Here is a 12,137-nt window from a genome sequence, read left to right as displayed (position 1 = left end):
CCTTTCTACAATCGCTCATCAATATCGGATGACCTATAAGTAGTAAGAATTGTGCAAAGCGTAATGCGATTGCGTGCTCAAAAAATGACAGATAATTTGGTTTTACTCAAGCAGGAATCCGCTGAAAGAACACAATATGAAGATCTTATGAAAAAATCTCCAGTGGCGGTTGTGGTAAGCATAAGTATATAAAACGAAGTATTAAAAAATGTTTACGTACTACTGTTGCAAACTCGATGGATTCAAACAAAAACATCATGCTATTTCTAGTGCGGCATCATGTAGTAATTTTGTTATTTGCTAACATAATTTTACAACTTTAACGTTACTACTAATGATGCACTTCGGTTCTACTGTACAAGATTTGTTAAAAACTGCAACTTTTATCAAACAAATGGCTATTAATCCCATAGCAAAAGCTATTTTGCAAAACCATACCGTGGTCAACACAAGCACCAATCCGCTAAATAATTTTTTTGAAAAAATATTTCCTTTAATTTTTTCTGTACCGAACATGGCGGATGAAAATACTACCGGCACGGGATTTTTAACGACATCATCAACCTTAACACCTAATCAAACTGTCATTTTCTAGCATACACCAGCGCGGATCATACTAAGCTTCAACGAATTCCGGGCTGACCAACCTCGTATTGACATTAGATTATTTACCGATGATCTACATCCAACCAAATGTGGATTTTTTTTTGCTCCCAGACACCTGCCAGAAATCATTGCAGGGATGAAAATGTTAGCGGAAAACGTACCTACCACAAAATCAAATGGGATTTCCAAATCAAACGCGGCCTTGAAAATTAAGAAAAAAACCGCCGGCACTTCGAATCATGAAACAGAGCCTCGTAAAAGAAAACCTATCAGCAGCAAAAAAGCGCAACCCAAAAAAAAGATAAAAAATGAAGAAGGTGAATGTGAAGATTCAGATATAAGCTCCTGCGAGGGCACAGATAATTGAAGAATGTTACCAAATGAAGTAAAACACTTCAAAAAACCTTAGTTTAGTTTCGGTAATTTCAAGTAGCAATGATATAAACAACAGACTGCAGTTACTTATTCATCTCCTAAATCTTCTAAACAATTTGATAATACAAAAGAATGGCGTAAAATATACTACAAATCACCAGAGTTAAGTTTCCATGTAAACAACTTTTTCAAAAAATTTCACGTTATCTAAAGTGTTCATTAAATTACGGCATAATCCACTTTTAACGCTATTCACATTTACATTACTATTCATGTAATCCAGTTTTTATTAAGTCATTTATTTTGCTTATATTACTTGTAATCAGCTTTCTATCAACCGTTTGAATCATTGTACACTTAAGAAACATGTAATCAACTTTTTTTACGTACTCTACAAATTCATGTACTCTTTTAACAAACATGTGATCAACTTTTTACGTACTCTACAAATTGATACACTTTTATTATATTAAGTCAACTTTAAAATGATTTATTGGGAATTTTCTATATCATATATGCACATACCCCACATATAATCAACTTTAATGACAGATTCTTTAAAATCACCTCATATTTTTAACATATGGTTATATTTAACGTAAGTTGTTCTCTTTTGCTCGCTGTTTATGATTTCGTTTTTCTTTCTTGAGGGGTAATTTAGATCTCCGCTTTTTTGTATGAAATTGTTTTTTCTGCGATGGTTTCCGGCTGTTAGGAATATCGCTGATGGGAAATAAGGCATATTCATCCATACCCGCAGTATGTATAGAGTAAACTCGCTGGTACTTGTCAACTTCTTCATGCAGTACTGAACCACGGACGCGAAGAATATCAGGCGTACAAGCTTTATAATCTAAAAACAGATATCCGTAGTTTCGTGCTGTGGCTGTCTTATATGCATCCATAAAAAAACTAGTAGCCCGAGGAAACATTTGTCGACCTACGATCTCTATCTGCAGGATATCCCGTGGTTGTTTCCATAAAACAAGATAATGTGCGTTTAATGAAATCTTTCGCATCATTGGGTTTTGAAAAAAGACATTTTGCACCGTTAATATTACAGATCGATTTAGATGATGCGTTCCGCGCGTGAATAGGGATACAACGTCTTTATTTAAATTTTGCATTTGATCATCCAGAATGATTAATGAAGGTTCGCATTTATTAGTGAATGACTCATCCGCAATGTTTTGTGGGATGTTTTGAATGAATTTTATTCCTTTAGTAACTTTTTTCATTACCTGAAATATTGCGGAATCATAGGAATAAATATAAACTATCTTTTTAGGAAATGGTGTAATTTGTCTAAATTGTAGAAGTCGGGCGATCCAAAATGTTTTGCTCCTTGACTTTGGCAACTGCAGCCCAGGTTAAATGGATGTATAAGAAGCGGATCAAACCGCACAGACTGAGGCATTTTATTAAACTACCAAACATTTTGCATTCACGGTCTATTTATGTCTATATCCAAAAGGTAGTGTAGAAAATTCATTCACGATAACTCTTTTATCAAAAGTAAATCTAAAAATTTTTTCTTGTGGTCTTGATTCAAGTAGCCAGTTTCTTTTAATTCGAAAACTTTTGTATGGGTTGAGTATGCGGTGTACAATAGTAGGTTTTAGGACGATCGCTCGCAGTGTTGCCGGATTGAAAAGAGATTGATTTCCTTGATTGATTGTGATTCCTTCGACCTTGAACGTTGAATCACCTGACAGAGTTTGATAGGCATACATTTTCGGACCACCACAAGCAAAAACCATGATTCTGTCATCACCAATTTCAGATTTAAATTGTCCCAAACAGTCACCAACAGGTAAGCTATGCCAGCCTGGACCTTCTAAAGCTATTACGCAGTCCGTATCAACGTAAAGTAAACGCTCAATACCAACAAACGCCATAGCATTATACAGCTCTAACCGTGCGTAGCTTGTTACAAAAGCTGCAATCACGACGTTAGAGTGCAGGTCATTTCCGTCAATATCGCAGGAAAATGTGCTTTGCACTTGCAGTACATCTTCATTTATAACATCGACATAAGAAACGTTATATTTTCCAGAATAAAATAATTCACTAAAACGTCGTACATTTTTTACTTATTCAAATTTTGGTCGGTTTTCCTTAATCGCTAATCTTCCCCATAATGTATTCAACATCAATTTAGATAGGAGACGTCTTGTTGGATTATTACCTATTTTCTGTGGGTGAACAAGCACACCGTCCGTTTCTGCTATGCCACGCAAATAATCAACTTTTTCTTGCTCCGTTTTACGATCTTCTGGATACCCGCTAGCAGCGACTTTCTCAGCCATAAACAAAGTAATGTACTCAGCAAATAAATTTCCCTTGTTTTCATAATGCCATATCTCGAAAATTTCCAAGATTTTATAACCATACGTAATTGCTACTTGCTGTTCTTCGGTTGTGTAAACACCATTGAATGACCGTTCTGCGTCAGTATGCGCGCAGACGTAAGTAGCTATATCAGTAGCGCAACGCCAACATAAAACAAACATACACTTATTACGTATGCGCTGTGGAAGTACTGGTAGCGCCAGATGGACAGGCGGTAATACACGCACATAAGCTATTCCAAAGTATTGCTCCAAAAAGGTATTTTTAGGGAATATTTTGGTAGGTAGCCCAAGAGAATAGCTTTTTTGCTTACAAACCGCTGGATACAGTGAATTTTTATCTAGATATGATATATACTGACCTTTCGAGGTGTCCGGTTGAGATAAAAGATGGAAAGCTTCCGTTCGACCACCGTACAGGACATCTCGGACATTCATGGGTTCAACGTGCCTGAATTCCTGCAAGTGCTTCTTAACTACCGGCTCTTTCAACTTTCGCCATTCACAACTCCATATACAAGTGTATTTATATCCCCGCGATTCCAGAAAGATTTGTTTTCGAAGAGTGGTGGTGTACAACTGTGTCATACTGCGTCCAGTGTACGTCCGTGCCTCAGCAGAGTAGCATTTTGGGCAGCTAAAAACCGAATAACGCTTAAATTTTTTTATATGAGTTCAAATCAATGCGAAAAATGTTGATCATGTGAACGCCATAATCCTACCCATGGAAATGGCACCCATGGTACTCTAACGCCTCTCGAAATTCTTTGACGTATCCATCTAGTAGATACCGGCCAACCCGTTTTTCTCCTCTTCTGTGGCTTCGAGCATGTCGAATGGAGCAGTTCCGGTTGGAAGCTAAATAATGCATCCATTCCACACTCTCGTACGAATACCTTCGGTATGTTTGCAGGTCCTGGTACGTTAGGTGTTGTATAGGATCAGCCGGCATGAACCTTGCTCGGTATACCAAATTGACAAAGCTTGGTAGTGAAACGGACTCCAATAGCGGGTTGAACCCATCCGTTAATAACTTCATATCCTGGCAAAAACGCTGACATGCTTTTCTTAAAACCTACAAAAAGCTTAAAGATTAGAAAGTGCAAACAACCAAACACTATCGTAATCATCTAACCTGGCAATCATTTTTGCAATATTTTACCACTTCTTTTTGAAAGCTCCAGAGTTTATTTATTTCTTTTTCTTGATTATACCACTTAATAAAATCGTTATATTCTTCCGGTTTCATTTGCGAAGTCAAGTAATACTCTTCTCCAGGGATATTTCCAACGTAACTCAAATTTTTTTGTGACGTAAAAAGAAACGGAAATATCCCTTTACTAGCGTTAAACCCGAATGCTTTCGGCATAGAACTCAAGCTCTTCGGTAAAAATGCAAGAGAGTCACGTAGAGTGATATTATACTGCGGTACCTAAAAGATACTACTTGAAAAGTTGATTATGTTCTTTAGAGAAAAATCACTAACATGTATCTGAAGGAATTTTACGTCTCGCATGATAACATCAGGCCAAATTTCTCTTTTTTGGAGGTAATGCATAATAAAATTTTCATCATATCCCATTAGGTTATGGAATATTACAATATAATTCTTATTTTGAGGTGAAAATAGCCACCGGCAAAATTTCGTTCCGGCATTCCAACCAAAAAATTTGAATGAATCTTTATTTTCATTGACGGCAACTGCAGCAATTGGCACATGAGCCTGCGTGCTGATATCTGTCTCAAAATCACAAAAAAAGAAGTTTTCGATCTGGTTTTGGCTTTGAAAGGTATTGCTGAACAAAACACTGATGGTCACTTTTTACAATTAAGCGACAATTGCGACATTTATATTCTTCACAGTGATGATGCAGATTGCTGCGATGCCGTTTCTCGTCAGTTCTAAAAATTGCTTCGCATTCTAAGCTTTATGCCGTAATTTGCATTCGATGAAATTTCCTTTCTTAAGGACTGAGCGATGGCGATCGTAACATAAACGGTTAAAAAAGATACGGTTACAGTCATTGCAGAACAGATTTTCTCGTTTTTGCTGCTGACATGATTCATCTCGACAGATAAAAGACGCTTTTTTGCATCTGTGATCTTTCAGAGAACAGTTAATAAATTTTTTACAGATATCACATTGTCGTCGTTTTCCGAAAAACCTAGCGGGTTTAGTAACTGGCCAGAAGTGATCTGCGTGTAACAATAAAATAATGCTCCTTATGTTTGTAACATGATTAGTAATCCCCCTGAACAAAAGTCCGTTTTCTAAATCAGCATTTTTATATATGCTCAGTACTAGAGCGGCCGGCAAAATATTTTGGAAAAGCTGAAAATTTTAATAAACCACACGGCTCAGCGGTACTCCAGCAGTCTGATATAATTTAATGGCTTCGTATTTTTGTAAGGTTAAACGGCTGTTGCATAAATTCTGCCACATTTTATTATTAGTTTTATGGAGGTCACTGGCATGAGCAAGAACGACAGCCAGGGCGCGTCCAAAACAAAGCTCATTGTTATTTTTAATGTTAATTACACCGCGGAATAGATGCATTCGAAGTTGATTACGTGTATGAATACTCGAATTTCCACTTCCTTGAGGTGGTTTTGGTACTCTGATTAGATTATAAAAAACTGGTGCATCCAATGTAAAATCACTTTTTGAGGTGAGAGTATTAGCAATAAGATAGAGAAACATTTCAGCATTTACATCATCTTGCGCTGACAATTTGATTTGAATGGGATGCGAGAGTTGTGGTGACTCCAGTGATATACTAATCAAATCGTTCGGATTTGAGATGTAAGAGCGTAGATTTTTAAAAATGTCTTCCAATAAGGCGAGTAATACTGGTAGGACGTAGTCAACTCCTTGAGCAGGTAGTCGTTTAACAGACATTCGAAAATCCCTTGCCCATACATTATATTTCTTACTATGCCGGGTTTTTATAGCCTGTAGACTATACCATTCAGACGGTGTCAAAATGACTTCATTTGAATCAGGTTCACTGCTCCCAACTGCTTCTTTTACTGCAATTTCTTCAATTCTTTTTGAAAATAACTTATATGAAAAGGTAATGTGCCTTGTCTGCCGGTATAATAATGAAGCATCTTGAAGTGAGGAACATTTACTGTAAAGTTTGTTCAATTTATCTTCACCAAATTCCTCAGGTTTATTTTCACCCATTGTTATTATTATACATTCGTAAGGCACGTAGGTGTTCTTTATACTACCCTGGGACGCGCACAACTTTAAGTTGCTAATCAAGATTTCTGCGACTATATCTGATTTTCCAAGGCGTGGGAACAAATAAATGTGGCACATACAAATGTGCGATAGCGATGTTATCATCTTATAAAACCGGTACGGTTTAGCTTTTGATCGATTCATCACCACTGCTATTTTGAAGATGAATTTTGATAATAAACCAACCGATGTTGAACTTGACCTGGCACATTTTCCTATGTTGGATGAAGGTCGCACTGAGGCAGATCCAATAAGATACTTTGGACCTGAAATAGAAAAACGATTAGAAAGTTTCCTCACTTTTATAAGGATACCTCGCTGGCAGCGCTATTATCTTGCCGCCATGGGATATTATAACGCAAATACTGTGCGATGCTACCACTGCTCTAAAGAATTTCACTATCGCCAATCCGCCGCAATAAACCATCACTTCGAGCAAGATTGCCAGGATTTAAAAGAATATACGACTGAGTTATCTGACAACCAAGTTTACAGGAAGAGAACTGTTTATAATCGCTTCCGCACATTTCAGGATATACCTAGAAATTACAATATCGAATATTTATTATCTAGAGATTTCTATGCCAATAACACAAATCAGTGCGGTCACCCCGGTTTGTACTTGGAAAGGGAAATGGGATATTGTTAAATCAATCAAGAATCTTCAGAAAAAAAGTCATGGACGAGTGCACTGTTATAATGTTTTTCCATTCTGAAATACGTTTACCTTTTTACCTTTTTATTTTTGTGCTTGTACATGTAGTGAATTTATTTGTGGCAGCCATTTACTCATGATGTAATAAGAATGCTAACAAAATAATTATGGAAACCACCAAATTCCAGCTGTAGAAACAAAACATTGTTAACTACACCTTCATTATATTTAGAGTTTAAGAAGTAGAAAAACACGTGACCTTTAATATTTTTTCAATAGCTCATTTCTACGTTTTATAAAATTGCATCTTGTCATCTTCTGCATGTTTGGATATGTAATCAACTTTCTTATTTTTAACAAGAAAAATTTGTACAGACTACTAATCCCTTATAACGATCGCCATCTGTACACATAGCCAACATTTTTTATTAAAAATCCAAATCATTGTAAATTCAATTTTATTAGAATTCTGCATCAAGCGTAAAAACTAAATCTGATATGTTTGCTCCCACTCTTGCTTTTCGATACTCAGAAACGCGCCGCTCAAAAAAAATAGTTTTTCCTTCTAGAGATATATTTTCCATGAAAGGAAATTGACTTTTTGTATGGTAATATTTTTCATAGTTTAGCATCTCAAGCAAGATATCTGCAACAAATTCTATATACATCTGCATAGAGGCTGGGTTTATTCCGATCAGTGATCTTGAAAACGACTGCTTCCAATACTGTTTTTCTATTTTCACGGCTTCTTGTACCATATCATATAATTTCTTTTTTTTGGGTTTGTTTAAAAGTTGATTATACATCCAGCATGCAAATGCTACATGTTGCGATTCATCGCGTGATATAAGTTCATTACTGAAAGTGACACCAGGTAAGAGTCCGCGGCTTTTAATCCAGAATATAACAGCAAACGCCCCACAGAAAAAAACCATTTCAACGCAGGCAAATGCTAATATCCGAGTTCCGAACGGTACTGTGTTGTTTTTATTATACCTAGTGGCCCATCTAGCTTTTTCTTGTACACAATCATTTAAAACAATGGCTTGAAGTAGATCATTTCTTTCGTGAGTATCTTGAAATAATGTGTTAATTAAAAGCGAATACGTTTCACTGTGAATATTTTCAATAAAGATCTGGTAAGAATAGAATGCTCTCACTTCAGGCCATTGAGTTTCTTGTAAAAATCGTTCAGCTAGATTTTCCATGATTATACCGTCGGATGCGGCGAAAAATGCAAGAACATTTCCAATTAAAAATTTCTCAGCTTTATCTATTTCGTTCCAGTGTTTTAAATCATTGCTTAAATCGATCTCTTCCGGTGTCCAGAACGACGCTACAGCTTTTTTATATTTTTCCCACGGTTCTTCATGTTCAATAGGCAATAAGACAAATCTTTTCCACGATGATTCAAGTACTGGTTCTTTTGTTTTCTTAGAAACAGGATTTTCAGACATTATGGTATTTGAACTTAGGAGGATATCACTCGCTGTGTTTTACGTTTATATTTATTCTTTAGGTACATGTGTTCTATTTTTACGTTTTCCCATGTATGAAGTTGATTACGAAAAAATTTAATTCAGACTTTTCTCACTGACCTTATCAGTTAACAAGTATTGCAAGATCACAGTATACAACGGCAGACGATTTCCCAAAGTGATTGTTTCAGGTTGTAAAATAAAAAACAATTTTAGTTAATCATGTGTTGCAAGATTTAAGTCTAGAAAATCACTTTTGACTGGCCAAAAATATTGCTGAAAGTTTAGTTTTCCCACGGTTAGCTTCTTGGCAATAAAAAGCATAATCGAGCATCACATTACAGAGGATTTCCCATAGCGATCATATCGGGATTATGTAATGTGTTAATACGCTTTCATATGGCTAATGAATCGTATTTGGTTTAGTTGCCAGCCATGCGCATCTTATTCTAATCTTGAAAATTGCGTTCGATTTATCTGAAAACGCGCGTCTTAAAATTACCACTCAAATTAGTCTAGCGGCTTCGAAAAAAAGTTTCGACATTCATCTTTACAAAACCTAATTTTTTCGAAAATGTCTCAAAGTCTGGTGAACAGAAATGGATTAGCGCGCGGTAATTTAAATGGTCCACTATTCTTTTCTATGCCTGGAGCGCGCCCAGCTTCTCAACCTATCACGGATCCTCCTTCATACCATGTCTTAGCGCGCGCATCTCAACAACAGTTTCACCATAACCAACTTTTTCCTGGATGTTCTGATCATCAGGATATTAGTATGCATAATGGATCGCATCCTCAAGCGCTAAACCAAGCGCTGAGTATGGATTCTGGTACTTCGCTAATGGATAACTACGTTTCGCAACAACATCCCACCCAGTTTTATATCTTACCTCCAACAGGAAACGGTAATGTTCAGCAATCCGGAAGTATCCAACCCGCCATTGAGGTATTGTCTCATCCAGTTGGAAATAATCCAGCTCCGATGGACGCATCAGCTGGTATGCAGGCCATCAGTAATACCGTACTTGGATTACCGAATTTAATTCCCCGAAGAACATCATTCGAAAATCTAGTGGATGCGGAACACTTCCAATTTCGTATACTGACAGCAATAAAGGATGCGGAGCAACAGGAAAGGCTTACTGAATCAGATGCTCTGAGAATTCGTCGAAGAAATGCCGTTCAAGCAGTCATTAAAGTTGCTGTGTACGAGTACTTTGATGGAAATTCATCTGATTTCTACGCGTCGGCTACCAACCTAATGAATGACCCACAGCATGAAAACCCTACAGTGAACACTGGATTGCAAGCTGCAAAGCGAATGCGCACTGATCAACCTGTGACTAATGTCCTGCTTTAACTTTCAGTGCCTGCCTTCCGCTAAGTAAAATGCTGATAGAAATCGTAGTTTATTACTTTAAAAAAGATTGTCAACCTATATATCCTGGAACTTTATCTATACACTCATGGCAGTACTATACTATTAAGGCAGCAAAGCGAATTCGATTGCGCAATACTAAGGCAAGCCGTTGTGTATACGCCACATACTTCTATTGGTGGTACGGTAAATGTATTTCGCTTTATCGTACAACAAAATCATCGTGGTATAGTTCAAAAGAAAGCCCAGAAAATTTTACGTTTTCTGGTGCAAACGTTTACAGTAAAAAAGGCGAACTAAGGTTTTAAAAACGTTTTGAAAGCAAATCGAGTTACCATACAAAGTCAATTCAACGGTCGGTAGACCGACCGTTGTAAGCAAACTGCATACACTTCGGAACCTTTCTGAATCCTCCAATCAGCCCAAACTCCACACAAACTATACATCAGAAATCTTAAAATTTTTCTCTTTCTTCTAAGCTGTAGGTCACTCGTATTGAACTTGAACAAACCTCAAAGCGCTTATCATAGCAACCTATGGAGCATACGAGCCGTAAAGCATAGCGCTGGTGGATGGCTTGCCTTATCGTGACGTAGCACCGGAAGTAGGCGTGTCGCTTTTTTGCCTTAATAGTTTAGTACTGCCATGATACACTCTACAACCATGAAAATTCTGAATGTAATATGACAAAATCTAGAGGACTTCTGATTGCGTTTGAAGGAATAAATGCATCGGGAAAATCTACGCAGTCGACGCTTTTATTCCAATCTCTTACGCGTTCAGGTCATACCGTAAAATATTATAATTTTCCTGATGTCGCAGATTTATATGACGATTTGCATATTTCTACATTTATGGAACGTGTGCTGCGAATGAAGGACGTAATCCACTTACAATTTGTTCAGCTACTTTTTGCGATACAACGGGGAATGTAAAAAGAACAAATAGAAAAAGATTTATCTGATAACAAAATAGTTATTGTTGATCGGTACACTATGTCTGGCATTGCTTATGCCTATGCTAGAGGTCATGGTGTAAATTGGATTACTGATGTAGAAAACAGGTTATTTCACATTTCTTCAGACTTAACTTTTTTCATGGATATACCTCCTACAAAGGCTTTTCGTCGTATAATTGTACGCCTAGTAGCGGACCCTACACTTGCCGACATAGCAGTTGATAACCTGAGCAAAGTTCAGCAAGGTTACGAACAGGTCTTACAAACCCAAGCAAACTGCCACAGAATACCCGCTGATGATGATGAACAAGCTATTTTCTCTTTAATTATGTCTATTTTTGAAGATGCACTTTGTAACTCGCTATGTGAGCCGTGTGATGTTACGAAAAAATAGTTTATGAGTTTGTAGTTGTGCCTTACAAATACTAGGGTATACACAAATCAGTGAAATATTGCAATAAAAACACATGAAGTACGATATTAATTGCTTTATACAGAATTATCACAAGTGGAAGGCAAGCACAATAAAATGAGAACATAACTTTACTACAAAACAGGTATCAGCTTTTTATGTTTGTCTATATTAAAAACTCGAGCTTGCTCTGAAAACACTAATAACTCTACACACACACACACTAATACACTAATAACACACTAATAACTCTACTGGTTCTTTTAATGCTGTGGCAAACTTTAACTCTAGTCGCGCAAAATGTTTACGTTCGATTGGAATGTCTTCAGTACTGTGACTGGGGGTTAGGTCAAATGGAAATATATTGGTTCCGTACTTGAGATCAAGATACGATGTGTCAGATGAGCAGGCAAAGTCTTTATTGCCTAACTGACATGCCAAAGCAGTGAACAGAAGGGCATACTGCCCTTTTTCAAAGTCCATTGTGTACGAGTATAGTTGATTATCAACGACTAAGGTAATTTCTTCGAGATTGAAATGTTGGAAGTTTAAGGGGTTTTTTTATAACTGCTAGTAAATGCGTCATGCGTAACCATTGCAAAAACAAGTGTGTTCGGCATTTTTTCTGAGCCGAAAAAATTATCTAGAGTGTATTGTCTCGATCCAGGAATTAAAGC

Source organism: Paramacrobiotus metropolitanus, unplaced genomic scaffold, assembly GCF_019649055.1.
Source record: "Paramacrobiotus metropolitanus isolate TYO unplaced genomic scaffold, Prichtersi_v1.0 Parri_scaffold0000127, whole genome shotgun sequence".
In the NCBI taxonomy this organism is placed as follows: Eukaryota; Metazoa; Tardigrada; class Eutardigrada; order Parachela; family Macrobiotidae; genus Paramacrobiotus; species Paramacrobiotus metropolitanus.
This window is presented reverse-complemented; position numbering follows the sequence as displayed.